General features: G+C 49.9%; 1 protein-coding gene across 9 annotated transcripts in view; it reads right to left on the minus strand.

Moving 5' to 3' along the window:
• RBFOX1 (RNA binding fox-1 homolog 1) overlaps window positions 1-25,083 on the minus strand; it is a 1,765,566-nt gene that overhangs the window by 1,630,969 nt on the left and 109,514 nt on the right. The window lies entirely within an intron of this gene.

Here is a 25,083-nt window from a genome sequence, read left to right on the forward strand (position 1 = left end):
ATGGAGCAGGTCCAGGGATATAGCATAGCAGATGTGCATTAGACATTTATGTCTGATGTTTCAAAGTCTCAGGTTCAATTCCTGGTGCCATCATAAGCTAGAGCTGAGTAGTGCTCTGGTCTCCCTCTTGCTCACAATAAAATAAAAATAAAAATATTTTTAAAGAAAGTGAGATGGAGCAAGAGAGAGAAACATGGGAGAGACAGAGAGAGAGGAGAGACCTCATAGCACTTCCCCACCATCACAGAGGATCCTTGGTGCCGTCCATGGTTCTGGGGCTCAGACGCAAGGCCTGGTGCACAGTAAGGGGCATGCTATACCCTGCGAGCACCCTCCCTGCACCCTGTGAAGAGGTTTTAAAGACGTTCATGCATCTTTAACCACCTGGGTGCATTTACTCCCCCACATTAGGAGTTTCATTTTATTTTGTAGGCTTAACAAATCAAAACCTAGTATTTCCCAGCTTGACTGTAATGGTGGCAAACACAGGGCAATGAAAAGAAAATGTCTCCTATAAAAACCTCATTTATAGTGTACATCTGGAGAGTCTAGTAGAACAGTCCCTTGAAAAGCAAAACACAGGCTTCATGTCAAGGAGAAAATCTTCTTCCAGTATGTGGCAGGGAGACTGTGGGGCTCCTATAAATTCAAATCAGTATTATCTTCTTCCAGTATGTGGCAGGGGGACTGTGGGGCTCCTGTAAATTCAAATCAGTATTATCTTCTTCCACTCTTTAGCTGGCTTTTCAATGAGACCACCAGCGGACAAGCTGATGGAGACCTTATTGAGCTGTGGTGCTGATCTCCACCTTTTACTTAACCATGCCCTACTGACCACCATATATGGTATATTTTTTAATTTATTTATAAAATAAAAAATTGACAAGACCATAGGACAAAAGGGATACAATTCCCACTACCAGAGTTCCGTGTTCCATCCCTTCCCTTGAAAGCTTTTCTATTCTTTATCCCTCTGGGGTCATGGGCCCCCGGATCATTATGGGGAGCAGAAGGTAGGAGGTCTGGCTTCTATAATTGCTTCTCCACTGGACATGGGTGTCAGCAGGTGGATCCACACCCTCAGCCTGCCTCTGTCTTTCCCTAGTGGGGCAGGGCTCTGGCTCCAGGACACATGGGTGGGGTCATCTGTTTTTTAATGACACACTGAGGAATGAACTGAGGACCTCTGCCAGGATGACAAGGCAGAGTGGCCACCCCAGTCCCATAATTCCACTCTGCATTCTCAGATGGGGTGGGGAGAAGGAGAGAGGCATAGAAGGATAGAAGGGGAGAGACAGAAAAGTACCACTGCACCATCCATGGAGTCCCTGTGCCATCCACGGTGCTCACATGGTGTCGGCTTGAACCTGTGTACACTGAGGCATGAGCTCACCCCTCTGAGTTATCTCCAGACCTCTACATGTGTTTCAAATGCAGCAGAGGGACTCGATCATTAGCAAGAAGTTATTTTACTGAAATGTGCTGAAAGCCGGCAGGGAGGGAGGGGCTCCTATGAATTGGGGCGGGTGTGTCATAATCAGGCAAATGGGGCCTAGAGCCACACCACTGCCCGACTCGCTCCTGTGCAGTGGAAGTGGGCTGCTGCCGGCCTGCCTGCCTCTGTCATGGGCACAAATGTAGCGAGTCTGGATGGTTCTCCAAGATTAATGCCTGCCCCTTCTCAGAAAGACAATTAATGAGCTCAGAGAGCTTAGGCCGACATGAAACGTGAGATTAGCTGATGCCAGACCATCCATCCACTCCTGATAGGCTCTTTTCCTCCTGGCCCAGGAAACCACGGCACGCAGGTCTACTTTCGAGATAATTACAAGGCTGGGGCTCAGATCCACTTAGAGGTAGAAATATGGGACAGCAAAGGATTAAGGTGAACTCTACACCTCTCTCCTCTGCTGAAAAAGGCCCAACAGGATTGAAAAGGATGAAGAGATCACGAGAAACTTTCATCAGAGCCCTGCTGGTCACCACAGCGATGGAAGGGCCTAAAGTTCTAACTCAGCATGGTGGTGGGTAGAATAATTAGGTGCCTCTGTGCCCTGCAGGTGTGTAGGTCTCCTCCCCCAATGCTCTGCGGTCTGTCTCTGGGAGCACGAGTGCCTTCTGGGGAGGAGACAGCAGACAGCAAGGAAGAGAGCTGTTCAGAGCAGAGCCCTTGGGTGTCTGACTGAGCAGTTACCTATCACACCGTGCCCGCTGCTAGAGACAGTTCAGGCACAGTGGCTCCCAGCTCTCCTCTCCGAAGTGGACCCGTCCTTGTAAGCATCACTGACACCGGTGTATATCTTTCAGGGGTTAAGCCTCCTCCGTGATGACTCTCTTCTCCTCCCTGGTCCCCCCCCTCCAAGAGCACAGAGCTCCAGGAGTACCAGGGCATGACTGAGCTGACCCTCCACATCTCTCTCACCTATGGAGAGGTAATGAGAATAGCAGTGTTTCTATGACCATCTCTCCCTGTCATTGGCTCCCTGAACAGAATTGAAGCCTTGACTTGCAAGCGTGTGGCCTCATCTTCCACCACACAGATGACAAGCACAAGAACAGCGGGACACAAAGCAAGGAGAGTCACCAGACTCCACCTGGCAGGTGGTGGCTCTGCCCCAGGACAAGGCCTCTGTCACTCACACACACACAGACAAGGCCTCTGTCTCTCTCTCTCTGTCTCTCTCTCTCTCTGTTTTTCTCTCTTTCTCTTTCACACACACACAGATAGAGAGAGAGACACAACCTTCTCACAGGCAGAAGGTCTTCCCTGCCTCAGGGACATTAGCACTGCCTTAGTGGGAGGAGAAGGCAGGAAAGACAGTCTCTGCCCTGCAAAGAAAATGCCTCTGCAGAGCCCAAACCTACATAGGACATTCTGGTGACAGTGTCTCTGGCACCAGCTAGAAAGAGCTTGCTGCCAATTCGTTAAGTCAAAACCTGGAAGCAAACCAGGTGTCTAACAACAGACGAGTGGCTGAGAAAGTTGTGGTCTGTATAAACAATGGAATACTACTCAGCTATTAAAACCGGTGACTTCACCTTCTTCACCCCATCTTGGATGGAGCTTGGAGAAATCATGTTAAGTGAGATAAGTCAGAAACAGAAGGATGAATATAGGATGATCTCACTCAAGATAGAAGTTGAAAAACAAGATCAGAAGAGAAAACACACAGCAGAACTTGGACTGGAGCTGGTGTCTTGCACCAAAGTCAAAGACTCTGGGGTAGTGGGGGGTTCAGGTCCTGGAACATGATCACAGAGGAGGAACTAGTGGGGGTTGAATTGCTATGTGGAAAACTGGGGAATGTTATGCATGTACAAACTATTGCGTTTTGCTGTCAACTATAAACCATTAATCCCCCAATAAAGAAATTTTTAAAAAAACAAAAGAAAAAAGAATTTAGGGCTGGTGAGACAGCATAATGGTTATGCAAAAAGCCTTTCAAGGCTGAGGCTCTGAGGTCCCAAGTTCAATCCCCAGCCCCACCATAAGCCAGAACTGAGCAGTGTTCTGGTCTCTTTCTTCTCCCCCACCCCCACCCCCACCCCCATATCTTTCCCTCTGTATCTGCTCTTTCTCATTAAAATAAAAAACTAAATTAAAAAAATTTTAATTTAAAAAAAGAAAAAAGAATTTAAACCTGCGATCCTCACAAAATGGCTGTGGATAAAGAAGACATCTGACTGCTGCTTGACAGATATTCAGGGCAGAGTCTCAGGAGCCCAGGGAAGGGGGTAAACTGGGTCCTGAGCTGCTTCCTGAGGTTCTGATCCCAGCCCCTCCCCCCATAAACAGAAGGGCATGGTGGCCTCATACCGCAGGATGCACGCCCACCCTCAGGTGGTGACCAGAGACCCTGCAAGACCAAACTGCTCCAGTGAAGCACAGCGGGACCACCAGGGGAGGGGCAGAAACTGACACACAGACACTCTGGAGCACAAAAGGAGGCCAGTTAGGGAGTCTTCCCGGAAGCCCAGGCCAAAGTGGGGAGCATCATCTCAGTAAGGGGCTAAAGGGTGCCCTCTCCAAGGGCCAGGGAAGTAGCTCAGCCTATCAGAGTGCTGACTTGCATGCCCGAGGCCCCAGAGATTTCCGGTTCAATCCCCCGCACTACCTTATACCAGAGCTCAGCAGTGCTCTGATCCTCTCTCTCTCTCTCTCTTTTTCTAATCTTTACACATATGCATTTCAATTCTGAGTTCCCAGAAATGGTAGGTGTGAACTTATTTGAGGAACAAGGGCTTAGCAGACACAGCCAAGGTGAGGAGGGTCATGGAGAGTGATTGTGGGGGGTGGGCAGTGGCACACCCCATTGAGCACACACAGTACTAAATGCAAGGACCTGAGCAAGGTTCCGGGTATCTGTCTCCCTCCCTCTCTATCTCCCTCTCCCCTCTCAATTTCTGTCTGTCCCATCCAATAAAATGGAAAAAATGGCCTCCAGGAGCAGTGGATTCATAGTGCCAGCAAAAAAAAAAAAAAAAGTGACTGTGGGCCCTAAACCCAGAGACAGCACAAGAAAGGATGGAAGGAGGGAAAAGAGAGGGAGGGAAGGAGGGAGACAGAGAGAGGGAGGGAGAGAGAGAGGGAGGGAGGCAGGCTTGAGACTCAGGAGACACAGGGAGAAGACACCGCTCCGAGGACAGCAGGCACTATCATCACCATATTATGATTGTCCGTCTGTCTCTCACGAGGGTTAATAGAGATCCTCCTCACAAATTGCTTGGGACAATGAACAGCGCATACCAAGTGCACAGTAATGAGCTCTCCCCCACTTCCCCGGCCCTCTCTCCTGCCATGAGACGTCTGCTCTTGCTCTGCTGGGCTGCCCCCACCCCAACACCAACGCCAGGCACCCTTGGGCCCCATGCTCCCCTTACTCCTGGGAGTTCCGATCCACCGCCAGTGACACAGAGCACAGCCACACACAGTTGGCACACACTGGGATGATTACGCTCGAGCCTCCATAACCCAACTCCCAGGAAGAGCGTCGCGTACTTAATTTTTAAAATGCAATCTATATTTAATGCAACATTAATATTTAACTCACTTAATGCAATATTTAATTTGATATCCCATGCAAATAAAAATAGTAAACAGATTTATTAATGATTTACACAAGTGCTCTCCTCGTCAGTCTTGAGGGCGTTTTTCTGGCAAGAAGACAATTTCCTACCCCCCAGAAAGCCCATCTGGGAGTCCCTGCAAGCTGGTTCTTGTAAGTGGGTCAGAGTTTATCATCTGGTGAGTGGGTCTGGCTGTCGCTTCTGCTCTCCGTACGGTTAATGAGGGAATATTGCACGTGGCACGAGAGCTGATGGGGAAAGCAGGACCCTGTTCTCATGGACCCAAAGAGAAGGAAGAAAAGCCCTCGGCAACTAGAACTAGTACGAGGCAGGAAAAGCAAGCAGGCAGCGCCGAGGAGCAGAGGCCCAGGCAGGCACGGCCAGTGCTTCTTGGAGGAAGCACTATCTGGGCTGAGATGACAGGAGGGAGAGAAGGAAGCATGTTCCAGGCAGAGGAACCCTTGGCCCCAAGGTTGCTGGGGCTGAATATTTGTGCGCCTCCAAGTTCATCTGTGGGTGCCCTGAGCCCCCACCCCCCCAATGTGCTAGCACTAAGATGTGGGCCTTAGGGGGAGATGAAAATGGAACCCTGATGCTTGGGAGGCCAGGACCCTATGAGATGAGACACATCACGTCATGTGTCTCCTTATCCTGGGAACATACATTAAGGAGCAGATTCGAGAATCAGGATGCTGAATCACAGATGGCAGGTGAGAAAGTACCAGAGATGAAGAGCAGGCATTCCCCCCGGAGAGCCTGGAGCAAGGAAGGAGCTGAGAGCCCTAGGTGCTGGGACTCTGTGGGGTCTGGGAGGGCTGCTCCCATCCACAGAGAGCAGCCTGGCGATACTCTGACTGTCACAGCCAGACAGAAAGAGGCCTTACTCCTGTGCACTCCCACTGGAGTTGCTCCATTCAAAGCCCAGAGCCCTGGAGGTAAGGGCCACCAGCTCATGGTGGGCATCCTGCAGAGGCTCTCTGCTGAGGAACCCTATTGGCCTCACCCGAGAGTCTCCCCAAGCACCAGCCATGGGTGTGAAGACCTTCTCAGTGGGTGATGCCAACCTCCAGACAGACACACTGCCCCCAGCCCTCTGAGTCTCCTGAGACAGCTCTATCCTGTCCAAATCCCCGACAGACTATCTCCAAAGACAGAAAAGTCGTTCTCTGTAGCCCGCTGCTATCTGGAGTGTTGTGGCCACAGCAGTGACTGGCTAAATCCTGGCAGCAGGATGCTGCCACAACAGGTGACATTCACAAGGGGACGGGGGGGGGGGGGGAGGGCTTGAGGGAATAGGTGGGGAGGACACAAAGAAAAACTTCATGGGGAGCTAAAGAAAAAGGAGTTCTATGTTCTGTAGGGAAGAAAGTTTGACAACACTGCAGAAAAAAAATAGAAATGAAGAGATGGACTAAATGGACTGGGGCATCAGAGGAGACTGCAGGCAGCATCGCATGGTGCACCTGGGTACAGGAAGGACGCAGGCCACTCGAGAATATCTGACTCCACTAGGGAGACATTCTGGAGCACGGGTCCCAGGACACTTCCCAGCCAGCACGGTTCCCAGAGTAAGACAGGGCACTGCTGATCAATTGCAGGTGGCTGTCAGAACACTCTGCTTGCTTCAACAGAAAAAACGAAGCTGACAGAGCGACCAGAAACCCCAGGAAGGTTGAAAGTGCTGTCTCCCAGAACAGCTGGGTCAAACACAGTCTTTCCAAGATGCTGAAGAGAAGCTCTGAAGACTCCAGGTGAGTCAGGAACAGCAAGAGCTGCTCTTCTGCTGAAGACACGCAGACTTAGAACGCTTAGAGAGAGCAGGATGAGCAGCTATGCTCTAAGGAAAGAGGATGCTGGGGATCGAACTCAGAACCTACGCCTGCAAGTAAGGCACTAGATCCAGAAAGCCACCTCCCAGGGCACAAAATAAATCTAAATAAATAAACAAAATAACCCAAATTTTAAACCCAACCCAAACTTCTCAGCCAGGTTTGCATGATTTGACCTCAGCCCTCCGCCTCAAGCTCACTCTCTCACCACCTCCCCCTCCCCCTTCACTCATCCCACCTGGAACATCCCCATTCCCTGCCAGGGAAGCTCTCCCCACCTTCTTCCTACCTGGGAGGGAAGCATAAGCGCAACCTTCTCTGAGCATGCCATGGGAGGGAACCCCACACTGGGCAAAAGAAAGGTGAAGCCCCCCTCTTCCTCCTCATGAGAATGTCACCTCCAGTTTGCTGGCACAGCCTCCCTGATAACGGGATTCAAAGGGATGCCGAGTCTATCACAAGGCAACATTACTCAGGACATACGTGACTGACCCTGGCACCTGCGTGCGGGCTGGGAGAGCTGTGAGTGAGCGCAGGTGCCCTATGGGATGCCAGGCCGTGGGCATCCCGCCTCTGAAGTCAGCTGTTCCTTGTACAGCCCCTGAAAGCTCTGCCTGCCTATGACACTGAGGAGGAGACACTGGCCCTGGGGTGCAGGCAGAGAGGGGTGCCCGGTGCTGCCCTGGAAGCCAGCAGGGGTCTCCATCCTCCCTCTGTCCAGAGCACGAGACATCATGAGCAACTTTAGAGCTCAGGGAAGTCTGTTTGAGGCCATCTTTTTTTTTTTCTTTGCATCTCTGGGGTTTCACTACCCTAGATCAACTTTTCAGGTACAAAGTGTGGAGAAGATACTACAGCACTACACTAAAGCCCCCTACCTTGTGCCCAGTGCCCAGTGATGTGGGTCTGTGCTTGAACCTGGGTCTTGTGCACGGCAAAACACACACCCTCCCAGGTGAGCTTTCTCACTGACCCCATTCGGTTGAATCTAAGAAGAGCACCCCCCCCCCTCACACCACCCTGTTTTTTCTTCATGGCACCTGTTACACTCACAGATTCCTGGTTGGTTGGTTCACTGGTTGGTCAGTCAGCTGGCTGGTCTGACCCTTTGACTATGAACTTGAGAAGATCACAAGCCATATCTGTTTTGTTCACCACTGACATCTCAACATTTGCCCCAGTGCCTGCCACAGAACTGGGACTTGATAAATACCAGATAGGTGGAAGAATAAATGGAAGAATGAATGGGTGGATAGGTGACTGGGTGAGTGAATGGATGGGTAGATGAACAAAGGATGGGCAGCTACAAGTAGATGGGTGGGCAACAGGTAGACAGTAACTCAGTAGATTGCTAGAAAAGCAGAGACTAAAGAAAGAAGTTGATTGAAAGTTGCAAGAGACAAAGAAGTGAGTGGACTTTAACCATAGAGAGTCTAATCTGAAACACATGAGCAGGGACTCCCCCCTGCATCCCTTGGCAGGATGCTGAAGATGATCAAGGAAAGAGGCAAAAGGAGAGACCCCAGATCATTCAGACAGCAGAGTGGGGAGGGCGGGGTCAGCTGACATGAGAGGCATGGGGATGCAAACCATGGAGGGTGGGAGGGAGCTGAGGGTGGCAACACACCACCATCCCAGGAGATGTTTGAGAAGCCAGACCCAGAGCTCACACACAAAGGGCAGCATCTGTAGAGACACAGGGCGGACCGTAGAATGGAGACCCAGGGGGGGTGATGAGTCCAGGGATGAAGTGGGGAGGGGGGTGGTGGGAGTTGGACCCTGAGCCTTCCAGGAAAGATGCCAAGAGATGGAGTCTGTAAATAGGGCATCTGGGTTTCAGCACATATGGGGTTGGGGGGGGGGGGAAGGGGGAGAAGCATGGTCCTGGTTGAACCCATCCAGCAGGTCAGCAGAGTGAACTCAGAGATGGCCGAGCTAAACCTCACAGGGTCTGTGCTGAAAGCAGAGACAAGCACGGGAGCCAAGGGGGAGTCTGTGAGCAGCCAGAGAGGAGCAGAGGAGATGCTGAAGTGGCTCCATTCCTAAGTGACACAGGAAGCCCCTTCCCTGTAGGCTGTGTCCATCCCTGTCTCTGAGTTCTCCGAAGTCCTGCACGTAGTAGGTGTGTAAAAACATCCCCCTGTCTGGATGGTCCTAGGAGGAGGGGAGTAATTGCTAATTGGTTTCAGTTCAAACTAATTGCTTTCTAAAGTCTAATATAAACCTGACTTTTAATAAGTGCAGAGAATCGATGTTTCATTATTCTTGCCGCAGTGGAGTTTATCCCCACTGACAGGTTGTTAGGAGTCCTGTCTCTCTGAGAGGTCTCTTTGCTAGCTTTCATTTCCTCATCTTTCAGTGGGAGATCTTTGTTCTCCAGAGCCAAGTGGAGAGGAAAACTTCAAATGGGTCTTGGAAATTAAAAGCCGGGACCGACCAGCCTGGAGAAAGAAGTGCTCTGCTTCTCTCAAGAAATCCACTCCAGATACAATCCATGCCACTCAACAGGATGCACTGGGGCCTCCAGCTAATTGAGATTTTCACTGTAGGGCTGCCTGCTGCCCACCAGTGCTGGCCGAATGCTCTGTCTGGACTACAGTAATCATGTAGCCACGCTGAGGGGCACTGAGGCTCGGGGAGGTCTCGGGAGCTGTTCTAGTCAAGGAGACAGCAGGAAGCACAGACCTGCTCAAAAGTCAGGGAGGTGGCTGTGAGGCAGAGCACAGGACTTCTGAGTGCGAGGTCCTGAGTTCCACCCTAGATCTGTATGTGCCAGTGACATTCTGGTTTTCCTCCCCCCTCCCCCTAATTAGGTAAATCTTCACCAAAAGGAAGCTGAGGGGCTGACCACACACCCTGCAGCAAAAGGCCATCCATCCATTCTGGCATCTGTGTCTAGCTCAGAATAATGAGCAGGACCTAAAATTCATAAGAGGTTCCAGTGCACCCCCAGCCTCTCCCCCAGAATGTAGCCACGGAGTGATTCTAGTAGTAAGTGTCCTTGTGACGGGTCTCAGAGAGCAATCCTTTCTCTCATCTTGGCACTGAGATGCCTCACAGAGCCATCTGTGTATAGCCAAGCAAATCAGAATGCCCCCTCGTGCAGAGAGAGGGGAGGAGGCCGGTTCTACAGATGCCAAAGAATCCCCCTACTGAAGCCTGAGCAGGAGAGAAGCAGCAGAAACGTCCAACCAGCCAACTCACACGCTCCCACAGCAGAAGGAATCAACAAGCAATGAACCTGTGGGGGACCTCACCCCTCTGACTAGAAGATTTCTCAGACCTGAGCCTCCCACTGGACTCTTGGCACCCCACTGCCCTTCTCCTTCAGGGGTGGCAGAGTTTGGCTCAGGGAAAGGTGATGGCAGTGGTGCTTGTGTCTTTGACTTCAGGATGCCCAGGTGAGCAGGAGGGGACAGCCTGTCCTCTTGACAGTCTGAGAAGTACACCTCTCCACTTCTTCAACTGTCAGGGGTGCAGTGTTAGTCACAGACACCCTCCTGCCTTCACTTTTCTAGGCTGTGAAGGGCCTTCTGCTCTTAGTTGTTGCTGAGCCCCGCTCTCCTGACAGGGTCACAGACAGAAAGGAAGTGCCTGGGCATTCCCAAGGCTCAGCACCTGGATGAGCTGTGCTCACACATCGTATCACCAAGCAGGGCTCTTCACTGAAATGTAATGAACAGCAGGGAGATCAGCATCTCTCCTCTGTGAGCTCTTAACTGCAGACTCACCCTGAAAATAGCCTGACAAAGAAAGCCCCCTTTCCAAGTCTTTCCCTGACATAGCTGTGTTTTATGAGTCTTTGTGGACCCAGCTGGAGGCAGGTCTAAGAATCTTCTGGAAAGGTACTGGGCGAGTGGTACCAGCACAGCGGCCTCTCAGCAGGGTTGAAAATCTACACCCCTAGACCCTCCCTCTGGTATTACCTCCAACACTAGACTCAAGCTCTGTGTACCCTGCTCCAACACTAGACTCAAGCTCTGTGTACCTGTGGACCCCAAACAACTCGGGGTCGAAGCCCTGCCTGAGTCCTGAGACATCTCCTCCCCTCTCTGAGCCTCGCCTTGCCAGGCTGTACAGTGGGACCAGCTGTAGCTTTTGCCTCTTTGCAAGCCAGGAGCTCACACACAGAGGGCACCTCCTTATTCTGACGGTTAGCAAACAGGGAGTCCTCCATCCCAGCCAGCTGCTGCTGTCACCCTTCCAAGCTGACAGCCAAAAAAGGCCTTGGCAGACCTTGAGTAAGTCTGCAGGGGACATGCATACACTTCCAGGTCAAGGCAGAATGGTATAAAGAACATGAAACTGACTGGATTCGAATGCTGACCTTTTTGGAATCTTGACAGGCTGTGTAACCTCCCTGAGCCTCCTGGAGCCAAGAGTCTAGTGCAAGAGACAGGCAATTAATCACTGTGCAAAGAAAAGAACAAGAGGGGTGTGGGGTGAGGTTGGGAAGGCCACCAGGTTAAGCGCACATAGTATGAAGTACAAAGACCCATGCAAGGATCCCGGTTTGAGCCCCCAGTTCCCCACCTGCAGGGGGTGGTCTCTTCACAAGTGGTGAAGTAGGTCTGCAAGTGTCTCTCTGTCTCTGTCTCTTTCCCTCTCTGCTTCTGCCTCCCCCTGTCAATTTCTCTCTGTCCTATCCATGAAAAATGAAAAATGACCATCAGGAGCAGTGGATTCGTGGTGCAGGCACTGAGCCCCTGTAAAAACACTGGGGGGGGGGATGCAGAGGGTAGGGTGGGTGCTTCAGCAGGAGAATGCTAGAGCACAGGCCTTCCATGCTTGAGGCTCTGGGTTCAATCCAGGTGGGGGCTCTAGGAGAACCCCATGTACAGTAGAGCAGTGTGCTCCTCCTTTACCTACCCCTTTCATTTTCTTAAAAATAGAAGTAAAATTTGGGCCAAAGATTCATGAGGCCCTCGGTTTGACTCTGTAACTGCATTTTAAAAAATCAGAATGATATTCTCATTCTCTCTCTCTTTCATGTTAAACAAATCAACCTTTTTAAAGGCATGAAAATTACTGAAATCTATGCACGGAAGGACAAAATCGTAAGCCCATGGGAGAAAGAGAAGTAGGCAGGTAGTGAGAAGTGTGAGGATGGAGGCAGAACTGAGGGAGGCATTCAAGGAACTGTGGCCATAGGAGTCAGCGAGGTCCAGAGAGCAAGGTGACATTCGGGCAGAGGAAGAGCACATGCAAAGGCCCTGTGGCAGAGGGGAGCAAGACAGTCTGCTCAGAGCCTCCAGGAGTCAGCAGAGATGGAGCGGTCTCCAGCTGACACAGGGAAGTGGGAAGAAGATGGACCTGGCAGCTTTAAGAACAAATGTCCAATGATCAGAGACTACTGTCTGCTCTGTCCTTTGACCCGCCAGACATCTAGAACAATGCCAGGAGTGTGCTTGGTGATGACTCTACAAAGACTGGGTCTGCACAGAATTAATTATTCTCAAGTCAGCCACTCAGGGCTACAGGGTACACCGAGCTTGAGTCTAGTGTTGGAGGTAATACCAGAGGGAGGGTCCAGAGGTGTAGATTTTCAACCCTGCTGAGAGGCTGCTGTGCTGGTACCACTCACCCAGTACCTTTCCAGAAGATTCTTAGACCTGCCTCCAGCTGGGTCCACAAAGACTCATAAAACACAGCTATGTCAGGGAAAGACTTGGAAAGGGGGCTTTCTTTGTCAGGCTATTTTCAGGGTGAGTCTGCAGTTAAGAGCTCACAGAGGAGAGATGCTGATCTCCCTGCTGTTCATTACATTTCAGTGAAGAGCCCTGCTTGGTGATACGATGTGTGAGCACAGCTCATCCAGGTGCTGAGCCTTGGGAATGCCCAGGCACTTCCTTTCTGTCTGTGACCCTGTCAGGAGAGCGGGGCTCAGCAACAACTAAGAGCAGAAGGCCCTTCACAGCCTAGAAAAGTGAAGGCAGGAGGGTGTCTGTGACTAACACTGCACCCCTGACAGTTGAAGAAGTGGAGAGGTGTACTTCTCAGACTGTCAAGAGGACAGGCTGTCCCCTCCTGCTCACCTGGGCGTCCTGAAGTCAAAGACACAAGCAGCAGCAGCACCACCGCCACCACCTTTCCTTGAGCCAAAATGGACCATCAGCACTCACTTCCCAGATAACATCCTCACCCACTTCCACTGACTGGAAACAACCTGACACCCTACCCAGAAAGAATCAACTCATTGGCTGGTGGCTGACCAATCAGATTCACTCTGCATAATGAGCAGGAAGAGACCCTCAGGAAGGCATGGGGCCCAGAGCTGAGAAGTCACCCTTCTTGAGTGGGGCACCAAAGACTCAGGCCCCTGAGCTTGTAAGTCAGGATCGGAACCCCCAAGTCTGACTCCAGACTCTTGAGTTCTGTGCAGAAAAGGGGCAGGGCAGGGGCGCAGGGGCAGGATAAAACACCTTGGACTGTGGAGGGTGGGATTTGGAAAAGGGAGGGTGGCCTGCAGAATGAAAGAAGCTATTGTTATCTATCTATCTAACTCTAGGAAATAAAGAATGAAAGAACTGGGCGTGGAGGTTAATCAGCAGTATAGTGCATGCAGGATTCCCTGGGTTCATTCCCTGGCACCCCTTCTAAAAAGCTGAAAGTACTTCTGGTGTGTGAGTTCAATACTGGCTGCTTTCTTGGGGTTCAGCCTTCCCTGAGTATTCACATGTGCCAGGAAATGTGCCAAGGGTCCCCATGCCTGACCTCACAAGAGTTAAGTGACTCATGTCACAGAGGACAGTGCCACTTCCAGGCACAGCCAGGGTGTGAGCCAAGGCTTGCTGTGTGCTACCCCAGACCCCACAGTTTCTCCACAGGCAGAGGAGGGGCCCAAAGGGCATTTCAGGGTGAGTGCCACCTCCCACACAGGACCACATAGGGAGACACTGAGGGGCCCCCAACAGACTAATGGGATGGAACCTCCCACAGTCTTAAACAGCAGGTAAGGACAGAAAAGGGAGACAGCTTTGCTCTGTCCTAGAGTCCCGGGTTCTCCCATGAGGAAGAGCGCTCTCCTTCTCCAGGGTCTCTGAGTGGGCAAAGTCAGGTGCACCACCCAATGCTTTGCCACAGCACCCAGCAGCCAGACCTGGTGCCTTTTACCTGGCAGATGTCTCCAGGCGGCTGGCACTTACAGTGCCTAGTGTCCCCTGTTCCTTCGATGGGAAATTTGTCTTCTTTCACACTCCATTCATGTCTTACAAGGGCAGGGGACGTGCCTGGCAATGCCAAGCAGACCTTGCCCGGGGGTGAGCTTCCACATTCCAAACCCCTGAGATCAATCAGCAGAAATTAGTATGAATGTTCAGAGGTCTCTTCCTTGTTAGGGCAATAAAAATGCTTCAAGCTAAGTGTTTTCAGTATGTCTCCCACTCCCACTCTCACTTCCACTCAAAGTATACCTGGTTAAAAAAAAAAAAAGAGGGAAGATGTTTTCTTTTGAAGATGACAGAACTTCTCTTGTTTGAAAGCAATTTAGCTTGTGTTGCTGGTCAGTGTTCCTCAATAAAGAGGCTAGAGAACCTGCATGGAAACTGTCCAAGTTGGCTGAGATAAGTGGATCAAAACACACATCACCCTGGAAGTGTGAATACTGAGTATGTGCTGAGTTCAAGGCTGCCCCACCAGAGACCTGGGGAAACCAGGGCGGGGCAGGCACTGGGTCTCCACGTCTATCTATCCACATCAGGAAGCCCCAGAATTCAAGGAAATGGCACCCACTGTGCAGGAAAAACTCAAGATGGCCAGAAACGATAGCTTATTCCACAGAAACAGCTTGCTGGGGTGGTTCTGGAGGAGCATTCCTAAACAAAGAGTAGCATGGGGAGTTGCAGTCAAGTGCGGGGGCATCAGCAAAGGGCCGATTCCAGTGCAAATGCTAAGAGCATGTGTGATATACAAGTGTGGGCAGCGGGGGGCTGGGATTTAGGGGTGAAGAGGGACCCTTCCATCAAACTCAACGTCCTGTGCTTCACGCTCCTAAACATGCCGCAGAGCAGTACCTTTCAAGTCGCCACACTGCTGAAGAATTAAAAAACAAGGAGCGACTTCCTAAAGGGTCCCCCAGAATCACCCTGCCTGGTCCCATGGCACAGGCCCCTCACACAGACCCAGAGGGGTCTTCAGAAGGGAAGTAGAGCACCCACCCCCGACAGAACCTGCCAGAAGGCACAAGTGTGGTGGGCTGTGTGATCTGGAAAGCTTTCTAGCAGCCGGCATGGGCAAGTATCTCCCATCCTCCACTTCAAAATAGCGCCGTTCAAGGCACAGGTGGGACTAGAGCAAAACTGTCGATCCCACCTCTTCTACAAGAAGAGATCCTTGGCCACCAATCCCTGCCTGCAGGGGGCAGCTTCATGAGGGCTGAATCAGTGTTGTGGGTGTCCCCCTCTCTTTCCTCTGTCCCTTCCCCTCCTCTCTCAGCTTCTCCCTGTACTATCAAATAATATATATAAAGAACAGAGCCTCGTGCCTCCATCCTGAGCTGTCATGGGATGTAGTGAGGTCCACATAGCACCCAGCACATAGGAACACCCTTGAGCATGGACACCCCAAACTCCTCCTCTGCTCTGCCTGTCTTTGAGCTTTGCAAAGGCTTCCTCTGGCCATGTTGTGCAGCCAGGCAGCTGGGCCCCTGGGCTTCAGGCCACAAGACCCTGAAACCTGTGAGTCTGGGGGAGGGAGGAGTGTCAGGTTCCTTCTCGCTCTCCCTTTCCCATTCCCTTTCCCTCGCCCTCTCTCCCTCTCCCTCTCTCCCTCCACTGTGTCAGCTCCTCGGTGGAACCAACTCTATTTCTGGCCAGTTCAGCAGAGCTGACATCTGCCTAACACAGAGGAAAATTGTTTCTGCCACATCCTCCAACAAGAATGATTTTCTTCATGCTCCGTTTGTCTACAACTGTCTTTCCGATCATTCTCACTGTTAGCACACGGCCGACACGCTTGAGAGTCAGCCAGGGGAGCGGGGTGAAATTTATGATCCCTCCACTCGGACTGGGAGCCATGGAGCTTGATTGCAAATGTTGGAATGAGGTCATCAGAAGCAACAGGTAGCAAAACAGCGGATGTGACCGGCTGACAGGTCTGTGCTCTTCACCAGTTACCAATTACAGACATCCATCAGACAACCTCTGCTAAGTAATATAACGTGGGGAAATTTCCCAGCCTTTTATTTTGAGATTATAATTTTTGATGGAGTTTCAAAGGCCCTGGTGGCAAGATTAATGCCAGCGTTTTGCCCCTGACACTCTGCTCAAGATGAACAATTCATTAGTGCGGAAGCAGTTTATAGGCCTGGGCTGCTAGTCACCTGGGTTTTCTCTGTTAATGTATTACAAGACGAGGTACTTCATGAGCTTCCAGGTGACAGGCTTGATACTTCTTCTCACACTGTTCACTCAAGATGGGAAAACTCTGCTTGGTAAATGAGATGCCAGAAACCCGTCTAAAACAATAAACAAACATCCAAGCCCTCAAAAATAAAATAAAATAAAATAAAAGGTTTGCTGCCCTTCAAAATAGACAGCCTCTGTCTATGTTCTAATGAGCTTTTCTCTTGCAGAGAATCCTCCAGATGAACAGAATAATTAAAGCAGGGTGCTTCAGACAGTACCCAACACAACGTACACACTAAATAAACTTTAACTGTGATTTGGGAGAGGCTAGAGGGGTTAAGAATGGGTCCATGCTCCCAGAGGGATAGAGAGTGGGAAAGCTATCAGGGGAGGGGGTGGGATATGGAGATTGGGTGGTGGGAATTGTGTGGCATTGTACCTCTTCTATGCTATGGTTTTGTTAATTTATCCTTTCTTAAATAAAATAAAAAAAAAGAATGGAGACAGCAAGCTAAATGTGAAGTCCTGTTCTTCCGTTGGCTAATTTGGGTGGCCTTTGGCGTAGAGAAAACCTCTCTAAGGGTTAGATGGGTTTTTCCCAAGTGGCATCATTATGTTTGTTTCCTGAGGCTGCCCTAAACACAATAGTTACCACTTGGTAGCTGGCAAAAACAGAAATGGACTCCCACGCAGTCCCCATGCAGATCCAAAAGCAAGGCTAGGGAGATAGCAAAATGGTGATGGAAAGAGACTTCCAAGCCTGAGTTTGCAAGGTCACTGGTTCAGTCCCCAGCATTACTATAAGCCAGAGCTGGAGAGTGCTCAGGGGCTGGAGGAAAGGCATCTACAGAGATATGCAGTCCCTCCTAAGCTCTGGGGATCTTCCTTCCTGCCTGCCTCTCCCAACTTCCGATAGCCCCAAGTTGTGGCTGCGTGGATCCTGTCTCTGCCCTGCCCCAGCCCCATGATATGTGCTCTCTCCTTCTTCTAAAGAAACCTGTCCTTTGAGTTAGGGCCCACCCTGCAGTTCTTCCCATGACCCTCAGGTCAGAGGACTTGCGTATGAAACCCTTAGCTGACTATCATTTGCCATTTCCAAATAAGGCCACACTGCAGGGGTACAGGTAGACATGATCCTGGCGGGGGGGGGGGGGGGGCTTTAGTCAGCCCACCTGCTCCTAGGCTGGGTAGGAGGAGTCAGTAAGAAAAACACACACACTCCGCCGATCACAACCTAACCAACGCAACGATTGCCACCTCAACATGCTTCACCTCAGACTGTGTCCAGAGACTTCACGTGTGGAATGACAACCCTTCAGCTTCATTACTCGGGTGAGACCTTTCCTTTTATAGTACACTCTAATTTCATCTCAGGTAGTTCACTTTCTAACAAAGTCCTATAACCTAGATATACACCAGTTTCTGTGAGAGAGAGCTTATGTTCACACGTACCCATAAACTACAGCAAAATATATACCTGAAAGCAGTACACTAGAGTTTGCAGTGAGTACCTCCCTAACACTTCCTCTCCACTATTCCAAGCTTGGGATCCATGATTGCTCAACAAATTGTTTGGCTTCGTATGTTAACTCTCTTTTCAATCACCAGGTTCCAGATGCCACCAGGATGCTGGCCAGGCTTCCCTGGACTGAAGACCCCACCAATGTGTCCTGGAGCTCAGCTTCCCCAGAGACACACCTTACTAGGGAAAGAGAGAGGCAGACTGGGAGTATGGACCGACCAGTCAACGCCCATGTTCAGCAGAGAAGCAATTACAGAAGCCAGACCTTCTACCTTCTGCAACCCTCAACAACCCTGGGTCCATGCTCCCAGAGGGCTAGAGAATGGGAAAGCTATCATGGGAGGGGGTGGGTTATGGAGATTGGGTGGTGGGAATTGTGTGGAGTTGTACCCCTCCTACCTTATGTTTTTGTTCATTAATCCTTTCTTAAATAAAAAATTTAAAAAAAAAAAGAAAGAAAAACACACACCTGTGCCTGGCCAGAAGTTGGAGTCCCCAGAGCTAAAGAAATGAGAACAGTCGTGCTCTCATCTCCACCTGCTGAGGTCACTCTCTGGGACTTTCCTGTCCCCACTTACCACCCTCAGCAGAGCACTAAGTCATGTCCCCACAGCCTCTCAACACCCTGCAGTTCTTCCCACGACCACCATAGGAGGGCTTTCCCAGTGCAGATAAGATTCTGCACTGGAGTCCTCCCTGCCCAGGGTCCACCCCATCCCTGGATCTCTCAGGACGGAGATAAAGCTCCCTCAGCCTCATGGTCTGGCCCTGCTCCTCTCTCTCTCTCTCTCTCTCTCTCTCTCTCTCTCTCTCTCTCTCTCTCTCCAGGTCCAATCCTGCAGAATAACTTGTGGCTCCCTTAACATGCCCTTTGTGGCATTATTCCAGCTGGAGAAAACAGCCTTCCATACCCCTCCTTGAGTATGTCTCCACTGAGTCACACTCTACTTAGCAGTTTCCGTTGTCACCTTCTACAAAAGGCCTTCCTGGTCTGAGCTTACAGGTCTGAGTCAAATGTTTCATTGTGAATTCCCTGCTTTGTCTACCAAACCCCATCTCTGTGCTGTAGCTGCTTGATTACCTGACAACAACCCTGGCCACTGGGAAGAGTCTTAATGTTAAAGATGGTGTCTTATGGTCTCCCCAGCACCAAGCCTAGAGCCAGGCCCATTAGGGGAGATCCAATGAACATTGAAGTCTCCAAGAGGCCAGGCAGTGATGCATCTAATTAAGTGCTCACATTACAGTGCACAAGGACCTGAGTTCAAGCCCCTAGTACCCAGCTGCAGGGGGAAAGCTTCATGAGGGGCAAAGCAGGGCTGCAGGTGTCTTTCTGTCTCTCACTCTCTATCCCCCTTCCCTCTCAATTTATCTCTGTCCTGTCAAGTAAAATAAAGTTTAAAAATGGAATTTCCAGCAGTTGGGCGGTAGCGCAGCGGGTTAAGCACAGGTGGCGCAAAGTACAAGGACCTGCGTGAGGATCCTGGTTCGAGCCCCCGGCTCCCCACCTGCAGGGGAGCCGCTTCACAGGCGGTGAAGCAGGTCTGCAGGTGTCTGTCTTCCCCTCCTCTCTCCATTTCTCTCTGTCCTATCCAACAAGGACATCAAGAATAACTACAACAATAAAAAACAACAAGGGCAACAAAAGGTAATAAATAAATAAATATTTTTAAAAGTGGAATTTCCAGTGTGTTCTCACAGTGTGTTCTCCAGTGTGTTCTCATATGCATGATCTTAGAGATAAGAAATTATGTGTCATTTCACCAGGGATCCACTGCCTGGTTTTCCTGGGGCTCTATGCCCAGTCAGAGAAAAAAAAAAATCCTGACCAGAATGATGACCAAGTAACCATGATCCTGGAGGGAAACCTTCATTTTCACATTCAGTCTTTTCCTGGAACGCTGCATCCATGCCTATAAATGCACCTGGGGAGCAGAGAGGGGCTTGCTACACTGGACATGGAGGCCTCAGTGAGGCAGGAGAGGGTGGTTCTCACCAGCAGTGTGGCCTCTGCAAAAGCAAAACCTCTTCCGGCTACAGTAGCCCCAGGGACTAGACTAGTGAGTGAGGCTACACGGCTACTAATCAAGACCCCATCTGGCGTTTGTGTGTGTTTGCTTATCTTTTTCCACCAGGATTACTGGAGAGAGGGTCAGTGCCCATCTCTCCCCCACCTTTCTTTTTATGTGATGAGACAGTATGACAGAGAGAAACTGTGAGGGAATCGGGAAGAGAGAGAGGGAGAAAGACTAAAGCACTGCTCCTGAAGCTTCCTCCTTGCAGGTGGGGAGCATAGGCTTGAGTCTGGGTCCTTGTGCATCATAATATGTGAGCTCTACCCTGCCCCACCAGGGAAAGGTGGAAGCAGGCTGGGGGTGTGGACCCACCTGCCAACACCCATGTCTAGTGGAGAAGCAATTACAGAAGCCAGAACTCCCACCTTCTGCACCCCACAGAGATCTTCGGTCCATACTCCCAGAGGGATAAAGAATAGAGAAGCTTCCAGTGGAGGGGACATGACACTCTGGTGGTAGGAACTGTGTGGAATTATATCCCTCTTATCCCATAATTTTGTCAATCATTATTGAATCACTAATAATAATAGAGGTTTAAAAATATATGTGTGCTCTACCAGGTGCATGATGACACCCTCCCACTCCCACCCTGTTTCTTTGGAGTTTAAATAACCACCTCAAATTGCTCTCTGACCATCACCATCACCCAACCAAAGCGATAAAACCTGTGCTCGGTTTCCTCGAGAGGAGAGTCCCGTGCCATCAGCACCCCAGCAGAGCAGATGCAGCCAGGACCCGGCCAAGCTCCCATGTGGTAATCTCCAGAACCGCACAGGCATCAAGGCTTGATGGTTCCCCAGCACCACGGAGAGTTCCAGTCTGACCTGGGATGGAAAGCTCTTGGAAAAACTGAACACTGTACATTTTCTAAACACCCCAGCAAGACAGAAGAACCCTAGGGACCCATGTTATTTCAAGTCGAGGATCAAATAACTCAGCCGAAATTTTCTCAGCTAAACAGAAAAAAAAAAAAATCATCATTACCTCTATAGCTTTATGTCTGTTCTCCAATATTCTGATAGTTGGCAAGAAATTTTTGTAAAGCCCTGGTCTAGGTGGAAAAGGAGAAGGGGGTGTTCTCTAAGGAACCTGGCTGGGAGAGTATGAGAATGGAGTGGAGGGTTGTAGTAATAAAAGCCAGAGGTTCCTGGGCACTAGGGAAGCTGGAGCCCTGGTACCGAGGTGCTACAAGCAGTGACTGCACTGAGCTGCAGAGTCTCCAAGTGGCCTGATTAAACATTATTCCACAGATGTAGTCAGACCTATATCTAACATGACATTCATTCCAGCAGGTCTCCTCATATTATTCAACCAATTGAAATACTATCAAGTGGTGGTAACGGTCAAAGTAATATCTTCTGCTCCAAAGTCATCTTTCCAACTGCTAGCTTGACACCACAGCACAAATCTTAATCACAGAAGATAAAAATCTAAGCCAAAAGCTTGATTATGACCTCACTCCCTACCCCATATTAAACCAACCTCTTCCTGGTTCCTCCTCTTATGAAGGAGGCATCGCATCTACCCAGTCACCGGAACCAAAACCTCTGAGACACCCTCTCATCTGGCTCTGTCCCTCTGCTGAGTCCACCCACCAAGGCAGAGCCACTGTAGCAGCTCCATCCCTGGGCCACTTCCCTTCTCCATCCTCCATCAAGTCCAAAACCTCCTGGCTTCATCTTTTTAAAGTACAAATCAGGGAGTGGGAAGTAGTTCATTTAGTGGAGGACATGCCTCGCCATGCATGAGGCTCTAGGTTCGAGCTCCAGCAGCACATGGAGCACTGAGGACACGCCGAAGGCAGTTCCCTGAATAGTGGAGCAGTACTGTGGTGTCTCTCCCTCTCTCCCTATTCTCTTCCCCCACCACCTCTTTCTAAGCAGACTGAATTAAAAAATTGTTCTGGGGAGGTCATTTGTTAGTGTTGCATGTGGGCAAGGTTGCTGGTTCATTCCATGGTGCTATATATATAAAATATAAGACAATTAAAATATATATTAAATGTGGCATTTATACATCTACGCTATATAACATCACAATCGGATTATAAACTTCCAATAGTTCCCCACACAAAATCTAGTCCAACTTCTTCACTGTGGCTTCTAGAGCTACATGGATCTGGCCTGACAGCCTGTCCAAGGTCACGCCAGCTCTTTCTCTCTCTCACTGACTGGAAGGGCCCAGTTCACCTGGCCGATCTTTAGTCGGCAGGATAATGCTACTCGTGCTACCATTACATCACAGTCTTTAAGCACAGGCTCTTTGGGTAGCTGCACATGTGCATGTTTCCAGCAGGCCCAGCTGACTTTTGCATTCCCAGCACTACTATTAAGTAGTAGTAGCACTGAGAGAGAAGAGAGATAGCGAGAGAGTGTACACGGGGAGAGGCATCACAGCACTGCTTTACCATCCAGACCTTCCCATGGTGCCATGGTGTTCCCATGTGATGTCGGGGCTTGAACCCAGGACCTCAAGGATAGTAAGGCATGTTCCCTGCCAAGTGAGCTAGCTCTTGGCTCATGAACCTAAAGGCAAGAATATTGTGGATGGAGATTTGGGGTCTCTGTTTTGTAAAAAGCTCTCTTTGCTCTGCTTTCTATCTTAAGCCTTTTTCAGCCACCACATTCCAGATGCTACCATGATGCCAACCGGACTCCTGGCAGATGACCCACCAATGTGTCCTGGAGCCCCACTTCCCCTGATCCCTGCCCCACTAGGGAAAGTTCTTCCCAGAGCCCCACCCCACTAGGGAAAGAGAGAGACAGGCTGGGAGTATGGATCCACCTGTCAACGCCCATGTTCAGCAGGGAAGTAATTACAGAAGCCAGACCTCCCACCTTCTGCATCCCACAGTGACCCTGGGTCCACACTCCCAGGGGGTTAAAGAATAGGAAAGTTATCAGGGGAGGGAATGGGATATGGAGTTCCAGTGGTGGGAATTGTGTGAAATTGTACCCCTCTTATCCTATGGTCTTGTCAGTATTTCCATTTTATAAATAAAAACTTTAAAAAAAAATAATTTGGAATGACTGGTAAAAATTGCATCATTTGGACACACCTTAAGTTTCATAGGTTGATCATAACATAATAATAATAATAATTCAGGATGATCATAATGTAACGGCAATGAGTAAATTTTTATTCTCAAAGCTTTTATGATGTTAAGGGTGATTTTCTTATGAGAAAATTTTTTCAGAATCTCTGGATTAATGTTAAAGATATCTTTAGGGTTCTTGACCTATATTATCAGCTGGTTTCCAAAAGAGACATAGTGAATTACTTTAAAACTTTTTGTATGCTTTTAAGCAGCGTGACATTGATCCCCAGCGTGACATTTGATCCCCAGCACTGCATGTACCAGCCTGCCTTGGTTTGTTTTTTTCTCTCTCTCTCTCCCTCTCCCTCTTTCTCTCTCTCTATGTTTCATATGTAATAAATAAAATGAGTCTTTGAAAAAATAAAGCCTAAGTGTTCTATAAAAGAGGTGGTAAAGAGCTCTGTGCCAGTCTCTCCGAACAGCTCAGGTTTCTAAGGAAATCATCGAGTGTTGTAGCCAGAGTGAAGCATGGAGGTGCTCATGGCAACTATAATCATAGCTGAAGGCAAGCAGGGGGGAAAGAGTAAAACTAAGAGAATAAATACATACCCCAGCTGTAAGCTAAGATTTACAGAAAATCAGAGGGCCCAGGCAGTGGTGCACCTATGGGGGAAAGTTGCACTCTTGGTGAAGCAGTGCTGCAGGTATCTCTCTTGATCTCCCTTGATATCCCTCTCTCCTCTCAATTTCTCTTTCTCCATCCAATAAAACATAAAAATAGAAAATTAGAGCCCTTAACTTAATCCAGCAGCATGAATTGCGATCGATGGGACCAAAGACAGACAGCAGAGGCGGGTGTGTCGAACCAGTATGTGGCAGCCTGGGTCATGGCTGCTGCCTGCCAAGGCCATTACAGCGACTAATCTCGTTAGCCACGATGCCCAGCTCTGCAGCAAGGGCCTGCCTGCTTCTGTGCCAGCTCATTTTTACTGTGACCACATTTCTATTTTTATAGGCCAATCTGATTCTGTTCCACACTCTCGGGATTGAGCTTTTTCAGACTGGTAACACAGAAAGCTTTCAGATAGTTGTGAATCCCAGGTGGATCCCTCTACCTTCCTCTGTAACTGGGACCCAAGACCCCTGAAGGGGTTCCTTCAGCCTGAACACAGCAGTAGCCATAAGAGGTACCTTCATCCTCCAGAGAAAGAACCTGCTAAGGACACGGCATAATACTCTCCCCTCCCTGGGAAGCTGATAGTCTCTGGGGACACCCTGCCCCACGCAAGGCTGAGTCCTCAGAAGTCTGGTCCTGGGTGGGGAACGTACTGTCCCCTGGAGGGAGCGCTTGGAAATTGCTGGGATACCCTGTGTGATCAGGGCGATGGTGGGGACACACACAGTAGGCATTCAGGCCAGGCCTCTCCTGCAGACACACACAAGTCTACCCACGCAACCCACCCCGTCCCGCAGAACTTTGAATCCACCTGCAACACGTCCCTGTGACGATGACAATAATAACAGACCTGCTCAGAGTGTTCTGAGCTGGAACCTAACTCCACACACAAGTTAACACAGTATAACTACACAGTTGATATAACCAGTGTTATGGGAGCAGGCGGTGGCACACGCAATTAAGCGCACAGTACAAGGACCCAAGAAAGGATCTGGGTTCAAGCCCCCAGGTCCCCACCTGCAGAAGTTTGCTTCACAAGCAGCAAAGCAGGTCTGCAGGTGTCTCTGTTTCTCTCCCTCTCTATCTCCCCTCCTCTCTCAATTTTTCTCTGTCCTGTCCAATAAAAAAAAGGAAAAAATGGCCACCAGGAACCATAGATTCATAGTGCTGGCACCCAGCCCCAGTCATGACCCTGCAGGCAAAAAATTACTTAATTAATTAATGGCACAGTGTTGTTCCTCAGTGTAAACAGCAGGAAGACTGAACTTGGCTATACTTCACTGTTCAGAATGTGACATGGGCCTCTTCAGTTTGAGAAACTGAGTCAAAACCAACACTCTTAGGGGCCGGACAGTGGCACAGCAGGTTAAGCACACATGATGCAAAGCACAAGGACTGGTGTAAGGATTTCTTTCAAGCCCCCAGCTCCCCACCTGCAAGGGAGTCGCTTCACAAGCAGTAAAGCAGGTCTGCAGATGTCTGTCTTTCTCTCCCCCTCTGTCTTCCCCTCCTCTCTTTATTTCTCTCTGTCCT

Source organism: Erinaceus europaeus, chromosome 15 (assembly GCF_950295315.1).
Source record: "Erinaceus europaeus chromosome 15, mEriEur2.1, whole genome shotgun sequence".
Lineage (NCBI taxonomy): Eukaryota > Metazoa > Chordata > Mammalia > Eulipotyphla > Erinaceidae > Erinaceus > Erinaceus europaeus.